Source organism: Thalassophryne amazonica, chromosome 2 (genome assembly GCF_902500255.1).
Source record: "Thalassophryne amazonica chromosome 2, fThaAma1.1, whole genome shotgun sequence".
NCBI classification, from domain to species: Eukaryota; Metazoa; Chordata; class Actinopteri; order Batrachoidiformes; family Batrachoididae; genus Thalassophryne; species Thalassophryne amazonica.
The window spans coordinates 75,658,662-75,686,120 of record NC_047104.1 but is presented as its reverse complement, the minus strand read 5'-3'; positions in this window follow the sequence as shown (position 1 = coordinate 75,686,120).

The window sequence follows — 27,459 nt, the reverse complement described above, 5'->3', positions numbered from 1 at the left end:
AAACGTCATCTCCACCTCATCACCGAGATATCGTACTTCTTTGGAGGTAATCTTCTCTGCCAGTATTCTGTGATTTCAGGAGGTATTGTTTTGCAGCTGTCAACCAGAGGACCGGCGTGGGTCGCGACTGTTTCGTCCTACGTCTGTCAGATAAGTGGTTAAACAGACGCTGCACGAGTGTGTGTTAAAGGTGGAGGTGGCATTCCCACCGTTGTTGTTACGGGGTGTACACACACCCACACTTGACTGTCTTTGTTCTTCACCAGCAGTACCAGATCCGACAGTTGGGGACGGTGATCACCTGGGAATTCGGGACTTGGCGGCTCCAGTATTCACCAGGTTCGGTGGCGGCGGAAATCGTGTGGTTCCGGCTCTTCTCAGGACAGACGTCTTCTATCCTCGAGCCTGCCCACACGTCACCTTTGTGGATTGACTGTAATCATATTCTGAGATTGTCTGTGTATTCGTTGTGCACCTTCACAACATTAAATTGTTACTTTTTGGCTCATCTATTGACCGTTCATTTGCGCCCCCTGTTGTGGGTCCGTGTCACTACACTTTCACAACAATTTATGTATGTTCATTGTTAGTTGCTTTTATATTTTCTGTTGCGTTTCTATTCAGGTTCTTTTTGCCTCTTTTTCTAGAATTGTATATAATAATAATTAGATTATTAATATATAAACAAAAATAAATTTAAGAAATATTACAATTTGAAAACAAATGCACCCGAACGTGATGAGAGCTGCAATTGCTAAATGCTAACTTTTAACATTGAAAATGTCCAAGTCCAAGTGCTTGCTCACAGGGGGTCGTTTTGACCGTTGGGGTTTTGCATCATTATTGTATGGCCTTGCCTTACAATATAAAGCGCCTTGGGGCAACTGTTTGTTGTGATTTGGCGCTATATAAAAAAAAATTGATTGAAATTGATTGATTGAAAATGCCATAGACATGCTAACGCGTTAGCGTCGCTCCTGTTTTTAAGTTATAAAATACATCTATCAACTGTTTCAGAAGACCATAACAGGTCGATTTAACATAGAAAAGGTAAATAATACTCACAGAAGTATGCTCTTTAGGGTTTTAGCGGGGGGAAATTAAGCGAAAGAAAGAAAGAATAAACGAAGCAATGGTCGAAGCATTGCTTCAATCTGCGAACCACTGCTTGGTTCACAGTTCAAAGCAAAGCCGCGCTGCAGAAAAGTTGATTACAGGCGCAGATGACGTGAAATATATATATATATATATATATATATATATATATATATATATATATATATATATATATATATATATATATATATATATAAACATTAAACTGAAGCCAAGAGTAACGAGGCTGTTTGTTTTAAAAATGTAAGGAATAGAAAGTACAGATACTTGTGTGAAAAAATGAGTAGAAGTCAGAAGTAGGCAGAAAAATAAGTAATGGAGTAAAGTATAGATACCTAAAAAGTGTACTTAAGTACAGTAACGAAGTATTTGTACTTCGTTACTTGACACCTCTGCTCAGTTTAGATGAGCGGCCAGCTCTAGGAAGATTTCTGGTGGATCAGAACTTATTCCATTTATGGATGATGGAGGCCACTGTGCTCACTGAGACCTTCAAAGTAGCAGAAATGTTTCCTGTATCCTTCCCCAGATTTGTGCCTCGAGACAATCCTGTCTTGGAGGTCTACAGACAATTCCTTTGACTTCATGTTTGGTTTATGCTCTGACATACACTGTCGACTGCTGGACCTTAAATGTAGACAGGTGTGTGCCTTTCCATATCATGTTGAATCAACTGTATTTACCCCAGGTGGACGCCAGTTAATCTGTAGAAACATCTCAAGGATGATCAGTGGAAACAGGATGCACCTGAGCTCAATTTTGTGCTTCATGTCAAAGGCTGTGAATAACTATGTAACTATGTACATGTGATTTGTTAGTTTTTTATTTTTAATAAATTTGCAAAAATCAAAAAAACAAACACAAAAAAACAAAAACAACTTTTTTCATTTTGGGAAATTGTGTGTAGAATGAATTCATTTAATCCATTGCAGAATCAGGCTGTAGCATAAAAATGTGGAAAAAGTGAAGTGCTATGAATACTTTCTGTATGCACCGTATGTGTATATGTGATTAAACTCTGCCTCACACCATAACACAACTGGAATCGGCTCCTGTGACACTTGATTGAGTGAAGTGGGTATAGACAATGAATGAATAAATTTAACAAATGTAATAACAATAGATTTCTTTGACCACTGTTCACTGAAACAGAAAACTCAAGTGATTCTGCAGCTTTATCATGTGCTGTGGCTTTTTACTGAAGGACAACATAAACCTCATCTAGAAATATCTAATATTATTACATTTGATCAGCATGATGCACTTTTTTATTTTGTTCCTATTTGCCTTTGTTTTTCTTAGAAAGATGGATGTCTGGATGCGTAGATGGTTGATAGGATGTAGTTTTCACAACAGCATTCTGTCACTTTTTTTTCTCTCCTGTGGAAAATGGTGGCGATTCTTGAGGTGAGGTCAGGATTTTCTGGCTCTGTGTTTGATGTAGCTTGCTTTAAAACAGATGGGCCTACTGAGATCCACAGGCAAATACATGCAACCCCCCCAACTAACCCTCTACAAATGCACACAGGCTCACACAAAATGCCATGCAGAATTTTTGGTACATAGCATTCTAGCATTCAGTTAGCCATGTCACTGTGTATTTCATGTCACTTTAGTTAAGGTGTAGTAAGTTGCATTGCATTGTGTGGATGTTGTTGTCATTAATTTTCATAAACTAATTTGTGACTTTCATGAGACTCAAGTGAATGATGATAAAAGGTGATACCATGTCATATCACTGCAATGCTCTGGCTGCCGTACACAGCAGGTACATTTTAATTGAAAAAACACGCGTTTAACTTGCACACGGTGCACGTTGGCCTGTTTGAATAGTAATTAAAGTCCATCGTAGCCAGCTGCTAATACGTAGTAAGTAAAGAGGGATGTTTGCTACCTGACCTGAGTACCATGTGAACTGCGAAAATAAGGGCTTCAGTGAGCAAGTCGTCATCTAATACAGGGTTCTCCCCAGACAATGGAACAATGGCACCGTGCCATCATACTGCCATCTAGCGCCGCTATAGTGTAGTGTCATCTCATGATGTTTTAGCGGGAGACTTGTTGGGAATCTAACAGCACACAAACCCGCTTTTGCGGGAAATTTCACAGAAACAACTTCTTTATTTTATCCTGTTTACATCCAGATGACACAAACCATAACAAAACAAGCCTTACACGAAACAAGATCTCTGCATTTTTTGTTTTGTCCTCGCGGGGGCGCAGCGATCACCAGCACCGAGCTTCACGGCCGACTTAATTCAACTCTGTCTGTTGCGGGATTGATCAGAAGCTAAGAACGATACTGCAGCCTCTGTGACAGTGAACAGGGAGGCTTTTATGAAGAAAACAGCAGAAGGAAATTCAAAATTCTTCAGGTACTGAGACACACGTTGAAATTTTGGTGCTGGATGGCTGCATGCATTATTTCCATTCTTCGGTGTTTTGAAGGACATGTCACACTGAACTCAGAACATTTCCAAGTGTTTCCAACAGCGTTCCTTAGAGGAAACTGTACACTTGAACGCTGCTAACCTTAAAAATGGAACCACAGATTAAAAGGCATTAAGTGCTAACTGTTTTTTTTTTTTTGTTTTTTTTTGATGCAGTCACAGTAAAAGGAGCCGCTTTCCACTGTGCAGAATCTTAGTGCACATGCACATTGCGCTAGTGCGGTGCGTGCTGCTCCGTTACAGAACAGTCTCACATCAAAACAGACACTCAAAGTAAAATAAAAATAAAGCCTACCAGCTCCACTGAGAAGAAGAAGAAGAAGAAAAAAAATCTGAAAAGTCATCCACTTGTAATTTCCAAAGTCCGCGCCACCAAAGGAGTCCCCACACACGGATCGCGTGAGATCGCCAGCCGGTGTTGCGGAGCTCCTCACAAAGTTCTCTCACGGTTTAATAGAAAGTCCATGTTCCCCTGAAAATAACGTATTCCGACTTTTTTCCAATGTAAAAAAAAAAAAAAAAAATCCATCTGCGTGACCAGCCTGTAAAGAAACCACGTCATGAAGATATTCTGCGTGCACGCTCACGGCGGGACTAAAATAGTGTCCAGTGATACAAACGGCAGTGTCACCACACGTTCCAAAATCCAAAATACGACAGACTCTGAAAAAATTAAGATTTTTGGGGTGAAGTGTGCCACCTCCTCTCTCTGTACAGTCTCTCTGTACAGTCTCTGTAAATCCGAACCTTTATTTTCAAATGAAACCTCACAAGCTTTGTTATTGGACGAAGCAGTGTTTGTTTCTTCACTGTGTCAGCCTGATGTTTCTGCTTTTCTTAAAATGTTCATCAGACGCTGAGGAATGCCGACAGATGCAGAGTAAAAAGACATTTTCCAGAAATGCACCTGCTGACTCGAGGAGGAAAGCTGGACCTTTTGTTTTTCTATTTTTATTTTATTTTTTGACAATACAGAGAAGTGTCAAAATCTGAATCCTAAGGACAAGGTGAGATTTTCACTCTCTGAAGTGAATGCCCCCAGCCTGGTGATATTGTGACTTGGAAATTCAAACTTTTCAAATTGAAAACTATGCCTTGGAAAAGTGTAAAAAAAAAAAAAAGTCTTTAATCTCCCATATTTTAAATTGTCTTTCTGTACTTTTTTTTTCTTTCAATCAAGTTTATTGCACATTTGTTACATACAGTATGTCAACAAAACACAAACATTTTAGATTAATTTAACTAATCAACAATTCAGTACAGAATCAGACCAAAAACAGTACTAAAAGATTTTCATTTTTGTCTTTGGGCTTCAGGATACAAGGTTGGTTCGGGCACTGAGTGGAAGCGTTGTGTGCGGTAATAGTTCCCAACCACACTGCTATACAAAAAATTTCTGGGAAGAACCCTGTAATATACAAATATATTTGGGGGAGGTGAGGGTCGAGTGGTTAAGGTATTGGGCTTGAGACCAGAAGATCCTCAGTTCAAATCCCTGACTGGAAAATCACTAAGGGCCCTTGGGCAAGGTCCTTAATCCCCTATTGCTCCCGGTGTGTAGTGAGCATCTTGTATGGCAGCACCCTGACATCGAGGTGAATATGAGGCATGATTGTAAAGAGTTTGAGCATCTGATGCAGATGGAAAAGCATTATATAAATGCTGTCGATTTACCATTTACCATATATAAGGCCTTATATATTAAAAGGCTGACTGTGTATTCGTTCGCACACATACACTTTCAACCTAAGGGCCCCAATGACCTCCCCCTTGGTGCCCCCAGTCACCATAACAAGTTTGGTGGGGACACACACACACACACATATGGTTAGCTTTAAATATTATCTACAACTGCGTAACAGAATCTTAGTGCTATAGTTAAAAGCAGATAGAAGAGAAGCTTGAATCTTCGACTGGACTGGGTTGCTTGACGTGAGGACGTTTCGCTTCAAATCACAGAAGCTTCCTCAGCTAAAATTCTTGCTCTGGTAGTCTGACTTCTGTCTTGACTCTTGTAGAGAAGAATAAACCAGAAGCCAACAAAAGCTGGAGTTTTCTAACCTAACCAGACCCCACCTACTGAGAGGCTGACTGCTATAGGCTAGTGACTAAACAATAGCTCTAATTATTTTTTATTTATTTTTTTTATTTTTTTTATTTTTTTTTTATTAATTGTTTAGTTGCTACAAATTGCTACAAAGTATTTTGCTTAGAATAGGCCAAACAGCACAGAGAACAAAGTCATTTGGAGTGATGAGACCAAAATTACACTTTTTGGCCACACCCACAAACGTTACATTTGGAAAGGAGTCAACAAGGCATATGATGAAAGGTCCACCATTCCTACTGTGAAGCACGCTGATGTTTTGGGGATGTGTGCGCTGCAAAGACAAAGGAAACTTGGTCAAAATTGATGGCAGCATAAATGCAGCATGTTATCAGAAAATACCAGAGGAATAGTTGCATTCATCAGTCCAGAAGCTGCACATGAGACATACTTGGACGTTCCAACATGACAACGATCCAAAACACAAGGATGGCAGCATAAATGCAGCATGTTATCAGAAAATACCAGAGGAATAGTTGCATTCATCAGTCCAGAAGCTGCACATGGGACATACTTGGACGTTCCAACATGACAACGATCCAAAACACAAGGCCAAGTTGACCTATCAGTGGCTACAGCAGTGAAGGTTCTGGAGTGGCCATCTCAGTCTCCTGACCTCAGTATCATTGAGCCACTCTGGGGAGATCTCAAATGTGTAGTTCATGTTAGACAGCCCAGGAATTTACAGGAACTGGATGCTTTTTGACAAGAGGAATGGGCAGCTTTACCCTAGAGAAAATAAAGAGGCTCATCCACAACTACCACAAAAGACTTCAAGGTGTCATTGATGTTAAAGGGGGCAATACACGGTATTAAGAACTGGGTTATGTAAACTTTTGATCAGTCATTTGGTTAGTTTCTGTTATCATTATGATTTAAAAAGAGTAAACACAATTGTTTGACAATAAATGGCTTCACACAACAACTAACCATGAGTGAAAAAATGTATTTGTGTTATCATTCATATTCTCTGAAAAATGGGCAAAAAAAAAAAAAAATCTAAAATTCTGCCAGGGTATGTAAACTTATGAGCACAACTGTATTTGTCTAGAACCCTGTGTAAAGATATAATTTGGCTCTAAAGCTGAAAATGCAAAATGCATCTTTAGAAAATCATCAAGTCTTTAGTAAAAATACACCATTATTCATGTGGAGGAACTACACTCAACAAAAATATAAACGCAACACTTTTGGTTTTGCTCCCATTTTGTATGAGATGAACTCAAAGAGCTAAAACTTTTTCCACATACACAATATCACCATTCCCCTCAAATATTGTTCACAAACCAGTCTAAATCTGTGATAGTGAGCACTTCTCCTTTGCTGAGATAATCCATCCCACCTCACAGGTGTGCCATATCAAGATGCTGATTAGACACCATGATTAGTGCACAGGTGTGCCTTAGACTGCCCACAATAAAAGGCCACTCTGAAAGGTGCAGTTTTATTACACAGCACAATGCCACAGATGTCGCAAGATTTGAGGGAGCGTGCAATTGGCATGCTAACAGCAGGAATGTCAACCAGAGCTGTTGCTCGTGTATTGAATGTTCATTTCTCTACCATAAGCTGTCTCCAAAGGCGTTTCAGAGAATTTGGCAGTACATCCAACCAGTCTCACAACCGCAGACCACGTGTAACCACACCAGCCCAGGACCTCCACATCCAGCATGTTCACCTCCAAGATCGTCTGAGACCAGCCACTCGGACAGCTGCTGAAACAATCGGTTTGCATAACCAAAGAATTTCTGCACAAACTGTCAGAAACCGTCTCAGGGAAGCTCATCTGCATGCTCGTCGTCCTCATCGGGGTCGCGACCTGACTCCAGTTCGTCGTCGTAACCGACATGAGTGGGCAAATGCTCACATTCGCTGGCGTTTGGCACGTTGGAGAGGTGTTCTCTTCATGGATGAATCCCGGTTCACACTGTCCAGGGCAGATGGCAGACAGCGTGTGTTGCGTCGTGTGGGTGAGTGGTTTTCTGATGTCAATGTTGTGGATCGAGTGGCCCATGGTGGCGGTGTGGTTATGGTATGGGCAGGCGTCTGTTATGGACGAAGAACACAGGTGCATTTTATTGATGGCATTTTGAATGCACAGAGATACCGTGACGAGATCCTGAGGCCCATTGTTGTGCCATACATCCAAGAACATCACCTCATGTTGCAGCAGGATAATGCACGGCCCCATGTTGCAAGGATCTGTACACAATTCTTGGAAGCTGAAAATGTCCCAGTTCTTGCATGGCCGGCATACTCACCGGACATGTCACCCATTGAGCATGTTTGGGATGCTCTGGACCGGCGTATACGACAGCGTGTACCAGTTCCTGCCAATATCCAGCAACTTCGCACAGCCATTGAAGAGGAGTGGACCAACATTCCACAGGCCACAATTGACAACCTGATCAACTCTATGCGAAGGAGATGTGTTGCACTGCATGAGGCAAATGGTGGTCACACCAGATACTGACTGGTATCCCCCCCCAATAAAACAAAACTGCACCTTTCAGAGTGGCCTTTTATTGTGGGCAGTCTAAGGCACACCTGTGCACTAATCATGGTGTCTAATCAGCATCTTGATATGGCACACCTGTGAGGTGGGATGGATTATCTCAGCAAAGGAGAAGTGCTCACTATCACAGATTTAGACTGGTTTGTGAACAATATTTGAGGGAAATGGTGATATTGTGTATGTGGAAAAAGTTTTAGATCTTTGAGTTCATCTCATACAAAATGGGAGCAAAACCAAAAGTGTTGCATTTTGTTGAGTGTATTTTGATGTTAGAAATGGATTTACCAAAATCTTTGTGTCACAAAAGTAGTGTAATATATGAAAAAAATAGATTAATGTAACAGACAAAAATGTTGTGCTGTGCCATGCATGTCAGGAGCAAACATTCACATTACGCCCATTTGGAGCTTTCCATACATTGCAAAAGAATATATTTGCAAAATAAAAGCACTTACCAGGTCAGCTGGATGTCTTTTATTTTCAAATAAATCCAAAAATATAATTCTTCAGTCACTGATGTTGTGACGTCTGCATCAATAAACTCCACAGTTGCTCTGCAAGATCCTGACAGCACAATAATTGTCCCATGTCTCTTACTGTACAGTCACTTTCTTTTGTGAAAGACCAAAGTGTTTTCCAGTCATTGAGAAAGCTGTTTTGAGTTAATGAGCATTTCTTTCCATGTTCTGCCACTGAGAATCCTGGACTGACAGAAGTCCTTCACATACACAGACAGCACTAAAGCACAGACTACTGCTGCATTTACACATAGGCAGGACGCGTTACAAATGTGTCTTTTTTTCTGTCATTTGTAGCACATTCCTGACATTCTTAATGTGACTTAATGCATCTGAATAGGTTTCTTAACAGCGCGTGTCGGTGCGTGATATTCGTGGAGCATGTTTTTTGCTGTCAAAAAATGTTCCACGAATGTCACACACCACCCAAATTTCGCCTCATGTTGTGGAACTCACAACTGAGCATGTTGATACATCTTGATTAGTGGTGATCCTTAATAGAGCATGACAGCATTCTTAGTGGTTCCTGTGATGGTTCTTTTGAGCCCAAACTGTCACGCGTTGTTACGAATTGACCTGGAAACTCTCAAGTTTTGACACAAATTGTAACACGGTGTCACATTTCACTGCATGCCACTACGAATCACTTCTCTCATGTGTGCACAGTTAACCCCTGCTGCACCACACTCAGTTTCATTTCTGCAGTATGCCAAAGAGGAACAGTGATGTTAAGTCAGCCAAGTTTCGTTCCATACTTCCTGCTGATGCTCCTCAGGACGTTGCTGCAGATGTTCCACCTGCTGTTGTGCCTGATGCTGTTGTGCCTGAGGGCTGCATGCAGCCAAACATCTGGCTCTCTCCATCTCCTCTTCCTCCTTTGTGTGCAACTCCAAGGCACAGAGCCCAACTAAGCATGCAGTCTCAAAGTTCTTCTTCTGCTGTGGAGGAGCAATATGGAGCAATGTGAACTGTTCAGCAGCTGACGGTAGCATGAATATGGGGGGTGTGTGGAGACAATTCGCCAAATTCACAACATTCCTGACAGAACGATGATGACAGAATGATGCGTTGTTACATGCAACAGTGCACAACATTATTACTGACTGTGCGTAATGGTTAGCGACAATTCACAAGTGCTACTTGCCATTAATTGTCACGTGTGGTAGCAGGTTACAACAGTTCCTGAGGAGTCCTGACGCCTCTGCCCTGAATAATCACATTCGTGTATACTTTGTGGCATTCGTGACTTGTCGTCGTTATGTGTAAACGCAGCATTATTTCCTCAGTAATCATTAACTGAATGTAAGGTCATCAACAGTGCTGCTAACCATTGCTAACGCATGAAATAACGCAAATCTTTCACACGGCTCCTCAGATAATTCACCACACACCAATCCATATTATTACATTTTGTTGCAATCTGCACACTTTTGGAGTCTGCCTAAAGTGGTCATTTAAGGAACTACAGATTTTTTCCCCCCTCTTCATTTTTGGGGGACGTAAGCTGGGGCTTGGGACATCCCCAGAAGCTCCTCAGAGACTTTCCCCTCGTGTTTGGTTGTTATAGGTGGTTTTGAACAAAAAGTAGTTTAAGAGTTATCGCCATGCACTGTTTTCTGCTGTGGACACATTTGCTCAGATACATTTTCTAGAAAAGAAAATCTTGTTTTAAATTCAATCCAACACAGTAATGTTTTGCAGTTCCTCCCTGTTTTGTAGTATTACTTTTGTGTTCATTCATGCACTCACTACTGTCATATTTTTTCATCTGCCCTGACCTCCCTGCACTCAGTAGCAAGCTTCTGCTTATTGGCTGATGCAGAATGAAGGGAAAAAGAGAACAGAAAAAATAGTGCATTTTGCATGGGAGGATTTGAGAGAAAGAGAGAGACAGAGAGAGAGAGAGAGAGAGATTTTTGCTTATCAGACAAGAAGTGGATCTCTTACAATAGCATTCTGAAGTTTCCCCTCTCTTATATGGAAAACTGTTAAGATTCCCATTCCAGATATAACACACACACACACACACACACACACACACACACACACACACACACACACACACACACACACACACACACACACACACACACACACACACACACACACACACACACACACACACACACACATCACAGCAGTGTAGATAAGATGCAGCCGCTGTGCAGAAGACAGAATAACTGAGTCAGCTGTATGTATTCACAGACTTAAGTAAGACAATCACTAATTCACACAAACACAACAGCACAGACACACAAACATGCACAATCATACATGAGGCTCACATACATCACGCAGTTGTTCATTTGGTATTCAAATGATATTCCAAATGCTCTCACATGCATAAAGAGATTGTTTCTTTTCTTTTCTTTTTCTTTTTTTTTTTTTGACAAAGATAGAAATGATGACGAGTTTCTGGCAAAAGTCAGAAACTGAGTCAGAAAGGAAGGCAGAAAGTGAAAGAAAAACAATGAACAGATGGGTGAAAAAAGGGGGATCCCTACAATTATAAGGACACAGAATTAGAGACATTTTATTCCAATTGGGCAACTTTGACTTTGGCCTTGTGAAGAACCTGCTTGTGAAAGAAAGCCATCATAAAGATCTGTGGGACATGTAACCCCCAACCCACCTTCATATGGCTGAAGTGGTTTGAAGGAGTCAGTCAGCAAAGAATCAGTAGGTCTGCAAAATTTCATACATATTCAGATTTGACATTTTGATGCAGATAGGAATTGGTGAATTTCATATTTTAGGCCAGCTTTTAACATACACAGTGACTATTTTTATCAAACCAGATGCAAAGGGAGGTGATGGTCTCGTGGTAAAGTGTTGGGCTTGAGACCAGAGGATCCTCGGTTCAAATCCCAGCCTGACCGGAAAATCACTAAGGGCCCCTGGGCAAGGTCCTTTATCCCCTAGTTGTTCCCGGTGTGTAGTGGGCGTCTTGCTTGGTGACAGCCTGACATCGGGGTGAATGTGAGGCATTATTGTTATAAAGCACTTTGAGCGTCTGATGCAGATGGAAAAGCGCTATATAAATGCAGTGCATTTACCATTTAAAACAGACACAAAAAATGACATGTGGCAGTTACCATGTTAAATATATGGAACAATCATAAACATTACAGATGACATACAAGTTGAGTCCAAAGCAGAAAGAGTTCTTGTTTTTGTTTTCAACATATTTTACTGCACATCCAGTTCCACCACCCATCATTTTAGGGTTCTTTTAAGCTGTTCTTAAAATGCAAGAAGGCACTCAGACCAGAGACGGCTTCATCGAATACTATCACAGGTAGAGATGTGAATCTTACAACAACTTACGATTCAACTTGATTCAGATTCTTGGGGTGATGATTCGATTCAGAACAGATTTTCGATTGAAAGAGCTCTGAGAAATAGTTATATTACTTAAAAAATGTTTATGTTTAAGAAAATGCAGCTTTACAAGGTTAATCAAGTGATTCTTCTTCTTTGTCTTTCGGTTGTTCCCGTTAGGGGTCGCCACAGCAGATCAATCGTTTCCATCTCACCCTGTCCTCTGTATCTTCCTCTGTCACACCAACCACCTGCATGTCCTCCCTCAGCATATCCATAAACCTCCTCTTTGGCCTCCCTCTTCTTCTCCTGCCTGGTGGCTCCATCCTCAGCATCCTTCTCCCTTTATACTCTGGGTCCCTCCTCTGCACATGTCCAAACCATCTCAATCTCGCCTCTCTGACTTTGTCTCCAAACCGTCCCACCTGAGCTGTCCCTCTGATAAGTTCATTCCTCAACTCAAAATCTCTCATCAGCCGTTAAAATTTTCACCGAAAACCAGCTTATTTTTTTCGAACCATGTCCACTTCGATGTGCCTCACAGGTTTAGAAAAAATTTTGATCAAACAAAGCGCCAGTTTCTCAGCAACTTCTCAGACAAAGGAATTCCAACGAGGGGCTGGACGACTCCTCCCACAAGGAGTGCTCACAGGCGAATGACGTCACCGACAGGCGTGGAAAAACTCATGCATGCACACGAGGGTTCAAGCATGTCTGACGTAAAAACATATGAATGAAATCCATATAGTTTTTGAAAAAAATAAAAAGGACCTATACTTTATTAACAGACCTCGTATAAACCTTTGACTCGCTCACAATTCTGAAATTGTGAAAAAGAAATTATTTATTTATCTGAAGACATAAGCTGTCTAACTTACACATAATGTTTGAATGTGTTGAGGAGAATTTTTGTTTTAAGCAAAGCTTAAGGCCCCTTCACACATGGTGCAAAGTTTGGATGAAGTGCACACTTATTGTGCATGATGCAAGAATTGTGTGCAAACCGTGTAATGTCATCCCTGCTTCTCACGCCTCCTACACCTGTTGCTACAACTATTTGCGTACACAAGCGCCTGAAAGACAAAGTGTGCTCTGTGTGAACCCATTGCACCCTCTTGAGGCAGGTGCCGGCCAAATTCCAGGTGACACGCACGAACACCTAACACCACTTGCATGGCACTTAGAAAATGTGTGGCCAGTCACACTCTTGGCACGATAACAGACTGCAGGCAACCACTGTCGTACTGCTGTGAAATTTGTCTAAGTTCCCCACGAGTGTGATTTTGCAAACACACACACACTGACACGTGGGTGTGTGTGCTCCACTCACGGGAGGCATGGCTTCAGACAGAAGCAGCTGTGAGAATTTGTGGATCTGGACATTCCAGCTGGACAACACCTACTGTGTTTGGACAATCATGGACTAACAACTGTGAGACGCGTGTGTCTGATTGCTGTAGTAACGTGGACATCAATAAAAACATATATCGCCGTGGTGGCGACAAGCTGCAGCAAGCGAGTGCACACACTGACAGCCCCCCAGGTTGAAATGGATCGTCAGATCAGAACACGCAGCGGGCAATCTGAGCATCACGTCACCCACGTGAGCTCTGTTCCACATGACACAGTGTCTGTGCTGCGGCGCACCATCCACAAGACACGCGTGTCGGGCAGAACACGAGTGCGGCCAACTGGACGCACCTGCCAGTAGATGTGGACATGATCAGAGCACACTGCTTCTAATTCATGTCATTTCATGACTGTATGAGTGTGACCATGGGTCATCACCAGAGGAACAGACGGATCATATTTGTATTGCTCGCTTGATAAATGCAATGTTTTTATGTGGTGTGGAATTTTAATTTTTTTGTTCCCGTAGCTTTCAAAGACCAGCTCCGTAGCTCAGTGGTAAAGTTGCTGACTGGTGATCAGAGCTCTTGGAAGGCGCAGGTTTGTGTCCAATGGGCTGTATGTGTTTTTTTTTTTTGTTTTTTTTTTATTCCACATAAGCAGCGCAATGTGGTACCAGCTGGTTTTATTTTTTGTTTCTTCCACATAAGCGGTGCCATGGGCTGCACCTCGCACTGTTCCTGCTTGAAAGACATCGCCGCGTGCATGAGATCTCGCCCTGGGTTCGTGCACGCCTGCCTGTCGGCGTGATGTTTTGGTGTTACGCTACTTTCAAACTGTTTCACGCTGTTTTGCCATAATCGACCAGATGTTTACCAAACTTTGCACTGTGTGTGAAGGGGCCATTATGTAAAATGCAGCCTCTAGTGCCCTTGCAGTCAGTATCACTGTAAGTAAATAAATAAATAAAATACAAATATAAAGCTACTCTTCTGTGATAGAGGTTGAGGTTTGTAAATAGATAACAAAAGATTGCTGTTCTCAAGCAAGCAAAAACCTCAAAGGAACAAATGTGCATATTAATGAACATCTAACCAAAATAAATAAACCTTAGCTCTTGCAAGACAGGCTCGATTTCTGAAAAAGCAAAACAAGATACAGGCTACATGGCCATCAAATTGTAAAATCTATATTAAACTACATGGGTTACCAGAATAAACTAAAACACTGTGTATTAGAGAAGAATAAGATCTGGAGAAGTATAATTGAAGAAAGGTGCAAACAAGGAAACAAAATGGTGACATCCTCATATAAAATCAATAATCCTATAGACTGTATTCTTCATCTGATGATGAAATTCCTGCTCAGGCGCTTAATTTAAAACTTTTTTGAAGATACTGAACATGGATTTCACAACTTTGAAAATAATATTGATCCTGATTTTTTTTATCCTTGAAAATATTAGTCATCAGTGTAGCTACTTACAATTGTACTAACAATTGAAGGATTATCCTGTTACAAATGGGACTTTTTATTATACCATTATACATTTTAACAGTAGAAGTCTTCTTGCAAATTTTTCAAAAATACAGGACTGTTTAAGAATGCCTAATAAACATTTTTCAGTTATTGCAACTACTGAGACTTGGCTGAAAGATGAACTAGTTGCAGAGGTGTCAAGTAACGAAGTACAAATACTTCGTTACTGTACTTAAGTACACTTTTTAGGTATCTATACTTTACTCCATTACTTATTTTTCTGCCTACTTCCGACTTCTACTTATTACATTTTCACACAAGTATCTGTACTTTCTATTCCTTACATTTTTAAAACAAACAGCCTCGTTACTCTTGGCTTCAGCGCCGGTGGACATCCACCGGAAGCCCAAGGCGCCAGCGCACATCCACCGGCGCGGCTTTACCGAGGTGCCAGCGCGGATTTATCTGACCATGGCACTGACGGCGGAGGAGGGAGACGATATCAAGAAGTCCCTGGACTTTTTGTCTGAGGAAATCTCTGTTGTTAAAATGCAGCAGAAATCCATTATGGAGCTGGTGGAAGAAGTGAAGGCTCTCCGGATCCAGAATGCCGAGAAAGACCGGCGTCTGGTGTACCTGGAGAAACGTGTTGCAGAGTTGGAACAGTACACAAGGATGAATGACGTTATTATTACAGGAATTCATATTAAACCTCGATCCTACGCACGGGCGGTGTCAGAAGACAGCGGAGGGGAGGCCAGTGAGCAGGAGGCCAGCTCAGTGGAACAACAAATGGCTGACTTCCTGCAATCTAAAGGTATTCAAATGGACTGTAATAACATTGAAGCGTGCCACCCCCTGCCCAGGAGAGAGGATGGAGACAAGCGAGCAGTTATAATGAGGTTTGTCAACAGAAAACATAAAATGGCATTGTTAAAACAGGGACGGAAACTCAAAGGAACAAACGTATTCATCAATGAACATCTGACCAAAAGAAACGCAGACATCGCCAGGAAAGCTCGTCTCTTAAAAAAGCAGGGAAAAATTCAACAGACATGGACATCCAACTGCAAAACATTCATCAAATTGAACGGAACACCAGAACAAGCGAAGGTTATGGTAATCAGGAACATCGAGGAACTGGACAAATACGATCAATAAGGTATGAGGACACAAACACATCACAACACCATGACACAGACCAGAGGAACCTATTCATCTACTACATCATCTACATCTGGAGACAAGAAGGATATAACTCACAGGATTGCTGATCATGGAAAACTAGAACTGAGAACATTTAAATACACAGACTACAATGTACTGGACTTGGAGCACGATATAGACCCGGACAATAATTTCTTCTCAAATATTAATGACAGTTGTTGCTATTATACAGATGAACAGTTTAATCGGATCATTAAAACGAATAACAAATTATCAATAATCCATTTCAACAGCAGAAGTCTGTATGCAAACTTTAACAACATTAAAGAATATTTAAGTCAATTAAAAAAAAAAATTAACATAATTGCTATATCAGAAACATGGATCAATGAAGATAAAGGAATGGATTTTGAACCAGTCGAAGCAGTGGTTTGCAGATTGAAGCAATGCTTCAACCTATTGTTTCGTTTATTCTTTCTTTCTTTCGCTTAATTTCCCCCCGCTAAAACCCTAAAGAGCATACTTCTGTGAGTATTATTTACCTTTTCTATGTTAAACCGACCTGTTATGGTCTTCTGAAACAGTTGATAGATGTATTTTATAACTTAGAAATGGGAGCGACGCTAACACGTTAGCGTGTCTATGGCATTTTCAATGTTAAAAGTTAGCATGAAGCAGTTCCAGCTGTCTTCACGTTCGGGTGCATTTGTTTACAAATTGTAATATTTCTTAAATTTATTTTTGTTTATATATTAATAATCTAATGATAATTATTATATAGAATTTCAGAGAAAGAGACAAAAAGAACCTGAATAGAAACACAACAGAAAATAAAATATAAAAGCAACTAACAATGAACATACATAAATAAATACATACAGAAATAAATGTTTCCTGTGAACACCTAGTGACTCTTACACCTCCATTTCATCCCTGTTTTATTTAAGTTTAATGACAGTTTGTTTCGGTCAAACCATATTGTCAATGTGTTAATTTCTTCAGTGATTTCCTAGAAAACTGCTGCATCCTAGTAAGAGCAGAATACTACTGGAATGAATCTGAATAAGGAAAGTTTTTTTTTTTCTCACTAAATGGATGCTACACTCACTGCAGTTTATTGTCTGGAATAGTCCCAGATTGCATTTCAGAGCTTCTAGAATTGAAACATTTTCATGCAGGTGGTGTTGGGGGGTAATTTTGGGTTTTGGGTCTTGGGCCACATGTAGAACGAATCAGTTTTTAAATTAAGCTTTCAATTCATATAGTGGCATCTACCTTTTTTTTTTTTTAAGGTTACTTTATACTTTTATACTTTAAGTAGGTTTTGGAGCACATACTTTTTCACTTTTACTTGAGTAAAAAGGTCAAGTTGATACTTCAACTTTTACCAGAGTGTTTTTAAACTGCAGTATCTATACTTCTACTTAAGTAACAAATGTGTGTACTTTTGACACCACTGACTAGTTGACACTGTGCAGACTGAGGGATTTTTTTTTTTTTTTTTTTGCCATAAACAGGATGCAAAAACCTGGCAGAGGGGTGGCGTTTTATGTGTCTTCAAATCATCAATGTGAAATTATACAAAACGTCATTTTCTTTGGAAAATGTCATGGTTGCGTCACTGTGGAAATTAAATGTAAAAAATCAAAAAATATAATTATAAGTTCTGCTTACAGAGCTACAGGATCTAATATAAATCCATTTGTGGATAAATTGACTGAAATGTATAATACAGTGAAAAGTAAGCTTTTATTTGTCTGTGGAGACTTTAATATGGATTTTTTTAAATCCGTATGGTCAGTTACAAATAACTGAATTTATAATCTCTGTGTTTTGTATGGGATTGTTTCCAGTAATCACACATCCAACCAGGATAACTACGAACACATCAACACTTATTGATAATATATTGACAAATACTACAGCAGGGAATACAACAGGTGGAATACTCATTAGTGATGTCAGCGATCATAAGCCGGTTTTTGCAGCTTTCCAGGTCTTAGTTGATGGGCACTACCAGAAAGAACCTGTACATTTAAAAAAAAAAATAACTAAAGTTACCATTGAGAATCTTAGAAGGGCCGTAATGCAGCATGATTAGTGTGATGGTGCATGACATCGACCAGGGCTGTGAAAACTCAGCGGATCCGCAAACTTCTGCGGATTTCATCATTGGGGGGGGGGGGGGGGGGGGGGGGGGGGTTAGTGTTTAACTTTAAAATGTCTATCGCAAAGTGTTTTTTTTATGACCGTGCAAGTTTTATAAGTCCGCTGCGGTCCGCGGACACTGATCTGTGTGTTACAGATACAAATCTGTGTCCTTGGATGCCATTTTCTGAACTCCTTCCTCCTGATTGTTCGTTCTTTAGCTCGCCCCACTCCACTGGTGGTGGCGGCGGCATAGCCTCTGTGTTTAAATCTGAACTTCAGTGTCGTTTGTCCCAGCCTATGACGAGTCACAGCAACTTTGAGCTGCAGCTTCTTGAACTGAATCTGTCATTTCCCGTACTTTGTGCCGCTGTTTATCGTCCACCGAAATATAATAAGGACTTTATAAATGAGTTTGCGGATTTTCTGTCCGGGATTGTGGTGAAAATCATATTTTAATCTCTGGTGATTTTAATATACATGTCTGCTGTGAATCCTGTCCTCTGGTCAAGGACTTTTTAAACCTGCTTGAGTCGCTCCTCTTAGGCCAAACGCTCTAAACCAAGCTCCCACCATGGTTAAATGAGTCAACATGCACACTCAGGCGTGCATGTAGAGAAAGAAAATAAGAGAAAATGGAAAAAAGATCATCCCATTGTATCTCGACAAATTCTTCATGGCTGTTTGTGTTGGGAAAGTGTAGTGACACGGACCCACAACAGGGGGCGTAAATGAACGGACAATGGATAAGCCAAAATACAACAATTTAATGTTGCGAAATGTGCACAACGGAATACAGACAAATGCAGTTTGAGAACGATAATCAATTATACGAAAAGTGACGTGTGGGCAGGCTCGAGGATAGAAGACGTCCATCCCACACGGCTTCCACCGCCAACGGGTCTGAAGAACACTGGAGCCGACAAGTCCTGAATCTCCAGGTGGCCACCGTCTCCAGCTGTCAGACCTGGTGCTGCTGGCAGGAAGCAGAGACAGTTAATGGTGGGTGTGTGGATACACACCCAGTAAATCCTCAAACACAGAAAACAGTTCCTCCGGGAGGGAGCACCTCCACCTCTGAAATAGGAACACGATAGCAGCTCCTGTTACCACTTATCTGGTTGGAGTGACAGGCGAAGACGTCAGCACTCTCACTGACCGCCAACCCAGCTGACAGGGCCCCACAGGACAACGGCTGCAAACAGATCACACGTAAGTCAACGTTCAGACACAGCAGAGAATATTACCTAGTTTAGTAGATGATATCTCAGCAGCGAGGTGGAGTTGCTGCCCGGCTTTTATGGTGATGTGGTTGGTGATGATGAGTGACAGCTGGTGCTGTTGATGAGTGACAGCTGTCACTCCCGGTTGCTCCGACGCCCTCTCGTGCCTGAAGCCCGCACTTCAGGCAGGGCGCCCTCTGGTGGTGGGCCAGCAGTACCTCCAGTTTGTTTGCTTATCAGAAAGCTGTCAAAGCTGTCAAAGCAACCTATTTCTCTGCTTTAGTCAGAAATAATTGCCATAAGCCTCAGGTCCTGTTCAATGTCTTGAACCCACTTATTAATCAGAGTGACGTCTCCTCTCTTGTGCCAATGCCTACACTCTATTACAATTTTTTTTACATTTTTTTTTTTTATCACAAACGTGTCTGCCCTTAGACCAGCTCATTCAGGTGTTAGGCCTAGGGCTGGGTATCAATAAAAAATTTTCGATACTGGTACCAATACCGATACCTTCACTTCGATACCAGTTCCAGAACGATACTTTTTTAGATACTAATTTTATTTTATAAAATAAAATTTAAATAAAATAAAATTTACGCGCAGTATTCCTCCGCTCCTCTTTCCATGACAAAAACTCCTGTAACAGTGGCATGTGCCATTCATTTCCAAACTGGATGCTGTGTTTTATCTGGGACGTCGTCTGACTAGCACAGGAATTGCGGAAGACGTGGACATCAGCACTTTTTCGGCACATTGAAACAGACGTGCGGAGGAATTCCGCGCATCGCGGCGGTGCCGCATGGTGCAAGGCAACGCTGTGATGAAGCCTCACAGGACATGTTCTGGCATGTCCAGGCTCATCCACAATTTCTCGGATAGTGACATGACTGAAAAGGCACCGAAAGCCGTCTGAAAGCCATCTCAAAGCCATCCTGTGAGACCAACACGGAGGTGGTTTTGTGCCACGCCATGAACGGCACAGTGGCGCAATCCTCCGCTTTTCTTTCCATGAAAAAAACTCCTGTAACAGTGGAATGTGCCGAAAAAGTGCTGATGTCCACGTATCCTGCCTTTTTGTGAAAGTCAGACGACGTCCCAGATCAACAAAGCCTTCACGTTGGAAATTATCTGGTTGTTTCAGCGGGTTGTGAGCCTGTCGATCGACGCTTGGAGCGTGGCGCGCTCTCAGACGCTGTGGGCCGTCCTTAAAGCGGCAGTAACACTCCTTAATCTGTGTAATCCTCACAAAATCGTCCCTGAAAGCCATATTAATTTTCCGAACGGTGTCCACCTGGAGGTCTCTCACAGTTTGTGGAAAGAAATTGATGTAGCAAAGCCCCAAATCATTCAGACATTTATTCGCAATAAAAAAACGACGAGAGGGTGGACCACTGCTCACACAAAGCCTGCTCACAAGCGAATGACGCAACCGACAGGCGTGAAAAAACTCACGCATGCGCACGAAGGTTCAAGCTTGGCTGATGCAACCACACGTGATTCAAATCCATATGGTTTTTGAAAAAAATAAAAAGGTCGGATACTTTTCTAACAGACTTCGTATATATAAGATTTGTCTCATCCTGTCTACGGCTGATGCGACAACCCTGATTCATGCATTTGCTTCTTCTAGACTGGACTGCTGCAATGTTCTACATCCCCAATTCCAATGAAGTTGGGACATTGTTTAAAATGTAAATAAAAACAGAATACAATGATTTGCAAATCCTCTTCACCCTGCAGTGGGGGAAATAAGTATTTGATCCACTGTCAATTTTGCAGGTTTTGTTGGGAAGGTGTCGTGACACGGACCCACAACAGGGGGCGCTAAGGAACGGACAATGGATAAGCCAACCAGTAACAATTTAATGTTGTGGAAACACACAACGGAATACAAACAGAGATATGGATTGCCAATGATACACCAGGTGACGTGTGGGCAGGCTCGAAGATAGAAGACCTCTGGCGAGAGAAGAGCTGATTCCCACACAGCTTCCACCACCAGCAGGCCTGAAGAACACCGGAGCCGCCAAGTCCCGAGTCCCCAGATGGCCTCTGCCTTCAGCTGTCGACCCTGGTACTGCTGGCAGAGAACAGAGAAAATCCAGGTGAGCGTGAATCCGCACACTCAGTAGTCCACTCACAGTCAATGTTCTCCAAGGAGGGAGCACCTCCACCTCCAATCACACACTCGTGCAGCTCCTGTGTAACCACTTATCTGCTACGGAGCATGATGCGAAGTCGTCGCGGTCACGCCCTTACTCCAGCTCCGATAAGGACACCACAGGGCAAGCGGCTGCAAGGAAGAGTTAAGTTAGCAGAGAAATTTACCACAGAGAAGATTACCTCTTGGTTGCTGATTTCTCGGCGGGGAGGTGGAGTTGTAGTCCGGCTTTTATGGTGATGTGGAAAATGAGTGACAGCTCCGACGCCCTCTCGTGCTTGAAGCCCGCACTCCAAGCAGGGCGCCATCTGGTGGTGGTGGGCCAGCAGTACCTCCTCTTCTGGTGGCCCACACAACAGGACTCCCCCCTCAACGGGCGCCTCCTGGCGCCTGACCAGGTTTATCCGGGTGACGGTGGTAGAACTCAGCCAGGAGGGCCGGGTCCAGGATGAAGCTCCTCTTCACCCAGGGGCGTTCTTCGGGTCCGTACCCCTCCCAGTCCACCAGGTATTGGAACCCCCGGCCCTTCCGACGGACGTCCAGGAGCCGACGCACGGTCCATGCCGGCTCCCCGTCGATGATCCGGGCAGGAGGCGGTGCAGGTCCAGGGGTGCAAAGTGGAGAGGTGTGATGGGGTTTCAAATGGGACACATGGAAGACAGGGTGGATCCGGGCTGAGGACCTTGAGGATGGTGAACGTTCCGATTTAGCGGTCTTTGAGTTTTGGTGATTCGACCTGGAGCGGTATGTCCTTGGTAGATAGCCACACCTCCTGCCCAGGCTGGTACGCAGGGGCCGGGGAACGCCGGCGATCTGCATGGGCCTTGGCCCTCATCCGAGCCTTCAACAGGGCAGAACGGGCGGTCCGCCACACCCGGTGGCACCTCCTGAGGTGGGCCTGGACCGAGGGCACTCCGACCTCTCCCTCCACAAGCGGGAACAATGGGGGCTGGTACCCCAAACACGCCTCAAACGGGGAGAGGCCGGTAGCAGACGAGACCTGGCAGTTATGAGCATACTCGATCCAGGCCAGATGGTTACTCCAGGCCGCCAGGTGCGCGGAGGTTACGCAGCGAAGGGCCTGCTCCAGCTCCTGGTTAGCCCGTTCTGCCTGGCCGTTTGTCTGGGGCTGGTACCCGGACGAGAGACTCACGGTGGCCCCCAGCTCCTTACAGAAACTCCTCCAGACCTGCGAGGAGAACTGGGGACCACGATCTGATACGATGTCCGACGGTATCCCATGCAGATGCACGACGTGGTGGACCAGGAGGTCTGCCGTCTCCTGGGCCGTCGGGAGCTTCGGGAGGGCCACGAAGTGGGCCGCCTTGGAGAACCGGTCCACTATCGTGAGGATGACGGTGTTGCCCTGGGACGGCGGGAGGCCCATGATGAAGTCCAGGCCGATGTGGGACCAGGGGCGATGAGGCACCGGCAGGGGCTGGAGGAGGCCCGTGGTCCTCCTATGGTCCGACTTGCTCCTGGCACAGGTGGTACAGGCCTGGACGTAGTCCCGGATGTCGGCTTCCAGGGACGCCCACCAGAAGCGCTGCTGGACAACTGCCACGGTCCTATGCACCCCGGGATGACAGGAGAGCTTGGACATGTGACAGAAGTCCAAGACGGCAGCTCTGGCTTCTGGTGTGACGTACAATCGGTTCTTAGGGCCGGTCCCCGGGTCCGGGTTTCTTGCCAGGGCCTCCCGGACGGTTTTCCACGTCCCAGGTGAGGGTGGCCATGACAGTGGACTCGGGGATGATGGTCTTGGTTGGATCCGACAGGTCAGCCTTGGCTTCCTCTTCGTGCACCCGGGACAGTGCGTCCGATCGTTGGTTCTTAGTCCCGGGGCGGTATGTTATCTGGAAGTCAAAGCGCCCGAAGAACAGAGACCAGCGGGCTTGCCTGGGGTTCAGCCGCTTGGCGGTCCGGATGTACTCCAGGTTCCGATGGTCCGTGAAAACCGTGAAGGGCAACGCCGCTCCCTCCAACAGGTGTCTCCACTCTTCAAGAGCCTCCTTCACCGCGAGGAGTTCCCGATTGCCCACGTCATAGTTGCGCTCGGCTGGGGTCAACCTGCGGGAAAAATAGGCACAAGGATGGATAACCTTATTGGACTCCCCGCTCTGGGACAGCACGGCTCCTATCCCCGAGTCAGAGGCATCCACTTCAACAATAAACTGGCGATCAGGGTCAGGCTGCAGCAGAACTAGTGCAGTCGAGAACCGACGTTTCAACTCCTTAAACGCGGCTTCGCACTGATCCGACCAGGTGAAGGGGACTTTAGTGGAGGTCAGGGCAGTCAGGGGGCTAACTACCTGACTGTACCCCTTAATGAACCTCCGGTAAAAATTCGCAAAGCCGAGGAACTGTTGCAGCTTCCTTCGGCTTGTTGGTTGGGGCCAATCTCTCACCGCCGTGACCTTGGCCGGATCAGGGGCGACGGAGTTGGAGGAGATGATGAACCCCAGGAAGGACAAAGAAGTGCGGTGGAACTCACACTTCTCGCCCTTCACGAACAACCGGTTCTCTAACAACCGCTGTAGGACCTGACATACATGCTGGACATGAGTCTCAGGGTCCGGAGAAAAGATGAGTATATCATCCAGATATACGAAGACAAACCGATGCAGGAAGTCCCGCAAGACATCATTTACCAAGGCTTGGAACGTCGCGGGGGCGTTCGTGAGGCCGAACGGCATGACCAGGTACTCAAAGTGACCTAACGGGGTGTTAAATGCCGTCTTCCATTCGTCTCCCTTCCGGATCCGAACTAGGTGGTACGCATTCCTAAGATCAAGTTTAGTGAAGATTTTGGCTCCATGCAGGGGCGTGAACACCGAATCCAACAGAGGTAACGGGTATCGGTTGCGAACCGTGATCTCGTTCAGCCCTCTGTAATCGATGCATGGACGGAGTCCGCCGTCTTTTTTGCCCACGAAAAAGAAACCCGCACCCATCGGGGATGTGGAGTTCCGGATCAGCCCGGCGGCTAAGGAGTCCCGGATGTAGGTCTCCATAGATTCGCGTTCCGGACATGAGAGGTTGTACAGCCTGCTGGATGGGTACTCAGCGCCCGGGATCAAATCGATGGCACAATCATACGGTCGGTGCGGGGGAAGAGTGAGTGCCAGATCTTTGCTGAAGATGTCAGCAAAATCGTGGTACTCCTTTGGCACCGCCGACAGATTGGGGGGGACTTTGACCTCCTCAGTAGCCGTCATGCCGGGTGGAACCGAGGATCCTAAGCACTCCCAGTGGCAGGTTTCGCTCCACTGCGTCACAACCCCAGATGGCCAATCAATCCGGGGATTGTGCTTCACCATCCATGGGAACCCCAAAATCACTGGGGAGGTAGAAGGTGTTACGTGAAACACGATCTCCTTCCTGTGATTCCCAGACACAACCAAGGTCACGGGCTGTGTCTGATGTGTGATTAATGGAAGTAGGGTGCCATCTAGTGCCCGCACCTTCAAAGGTGAAGGCAGAGCCACCAGAGGGAGCCCCACTTCCTTTGCCCATCTGCTGTCCAGCAGATTCCCTTCCGACCCCGTGTCTACCAGTGCTGGGGCGTGAAGGGTTAAATCCCCACTCAGGATCGTTACTGGGATTCGTGCAGATTTGCGGGGCTTCCCCGCGTGTGTGTTATGGCCCACCCTTAGCCCAGTTTCTAAGGACGGGCGTTTGTAGTTTGACCGTTTGGGGCAGTCCTTTTGCATGTGCTCACATGAGCCACAGAAAAAACACTCCCCACAGGCCAGCCTCCTTTGTCTGATGTTTACTTTCATTTTGGCCCTGCTCGTGTCCATAGCTTCGTCAGCAGGGGGAGCTGTTGCCACACGGAGCTCTCTGGCAGTGAAGCGTGGGGACGACGACACCCTTTCAGAACCGGAAGGGAGAGGGGCGACTCGGGCCTGGCCACGCCCCCCGGCCTGCTCCCGACGGTGTTCATTCAAATGGTTGTCTAAGCGTATAACCAAATCGACAAGCCCATCGAAATCCCGCGGTTCCTCCTTAGCCAGCAAATGCTCCTTCAGGACCGGAGACAGTCCGTTTATGAAGGCAGCGCGGAGCGCAACGTTATTCCAGCCGGACCTCGCTGCCGCGATGCGGAAGTCGACTGCATACGCAGCTGCACTCCGGCGCCCCTGTCTCATCGACAGCAGCACGCTCAAAGCAGTCTCACCTCTGTTGGGTTGATCAAAAACCTGTTTGAACTCCCGCACAAACCCAGCGTAAGACATTAGGAGCCGTGAGTTCTGCTCCCAGAGCGCCATAGCCCAGGCGCGTGCCTCTCCTCGAAGCAAATTAATCACATAAGCCACCCGGCTAGCGTCCGACACATACATGATTGGACGCTGTGCAAAAACGAGCGAACACTGCATGAGGAAGTCTGCGCACGTCTCGACACAACCTCCGTACGGTTCCGGAGGGCTTATGTATGCTTCAGGGGATGGTGGGGGGGGGTCGTTGAATGACCAGTGGAATGTCTGTGTCGGGCCCAGGACCAGCGAGAGGAGGGACTGCAGCAGCGCCTTGATCGCGCGCTTCCAACCTGGCGGTGAGAGCCTCCATCCTCCGATTAAGGAGTACATTCTGCTCGGTCACCAAATCCAACCGAGCCGTGAAAGCGGTTAGAATATGCTGCAGATCACTCAACACACCTCCCGCTGATGCCTGCTCCTCTTGCGCTTCCATTGGCCGTTCAAGCTCTGGTTGACGCCCCTCAGGATCCATGATGCTTGGCCGAGAAATCCTGTTGGGAAGGTGTCGTGACACGGACCCACAACAGGGGGCGCTAAGGAACGGACAATGGATAAGCCAACCAGTAACAATTTAATGTTGTGGAAACACACAACGGAATACAGACAGAGATATGGATTGCCAATGATACACCAGGTGACGTGTGGACAGGCTCGAAGATAGAAGACCTCTGGCGAGAGAAGAGCTGATTCCCACACAGCTTCCACCGCCAGCGGGCCTGAAGAACACCGGAGCCGCCAAGTCCCGAGTCCCCAGATGGCCTCTGCCTTCTGCTGTCGACCCTGGTACTGCTGGCAGAGAACAGAGAAAATCCAGGTGAGTGTCAATCCGCACACTCAGTAGTCCACTCACAGTCAATGTTCTCCAAGGAGGGAGCACCTCCACCTCCAATCACACACTCGTGCAGCTCCTGTGTAACCACTTATCTGCTACGGAGCGTGATGCGAAGTCATCACGGTCACGCCCTTACTCCAGCTCAGATAAGGACACCACAGGGTAAGCGGCTGCAAGGAAGAGTTAAGTTAGCAGAGAAATTTACCACAGAGAAGATTACCTCTTGGTTGCTGATTTCTCGGCGGGGAGGTGGAGTTGTAGTCCGGCTTTTATGGTGATGTGGAAAATGAGTGACGGCTGGTGCAGATGATGAATGACAGCTGTCACTCTCCGTTGCTCCGACGCCCTCTCGTGCTTGAAGCCCGCACTCCAAGCAGGGCGCCATCTGGTGGTGGTGGGCCAGCAGTACCTCCTCTTCTGGCGGCCCACACAACAGGTTTTCTCACCTAAAGATAGAGGTCTGTAATTTTTATCATAGGTACACTGAGAGACAGAATCTAAAAAAAAATAAAAAAAAATCCAGAAAATCACATTGTATCATTTTTAAATAATTAATTTGCATTTTATTGCATGAAATAAGGATTTGATCACCTACCAACCAGGAAGAATTCTGGCTCTCACAGACCTGTTAGTTTTTCTTTAAGAAGCCCTCCTATTCTGCACTCTTTACCTGTGTTAATTGCACCTACTTGAACTTGTTACCTGCATAAAAGACACCTGTCCACACAATCAATCAATCACACTTCAACCTATCCACCATGGCCAAGCCCAAAGAGCTGTCTAAGGACATCAAGGGCAAAACTAGACATGCAC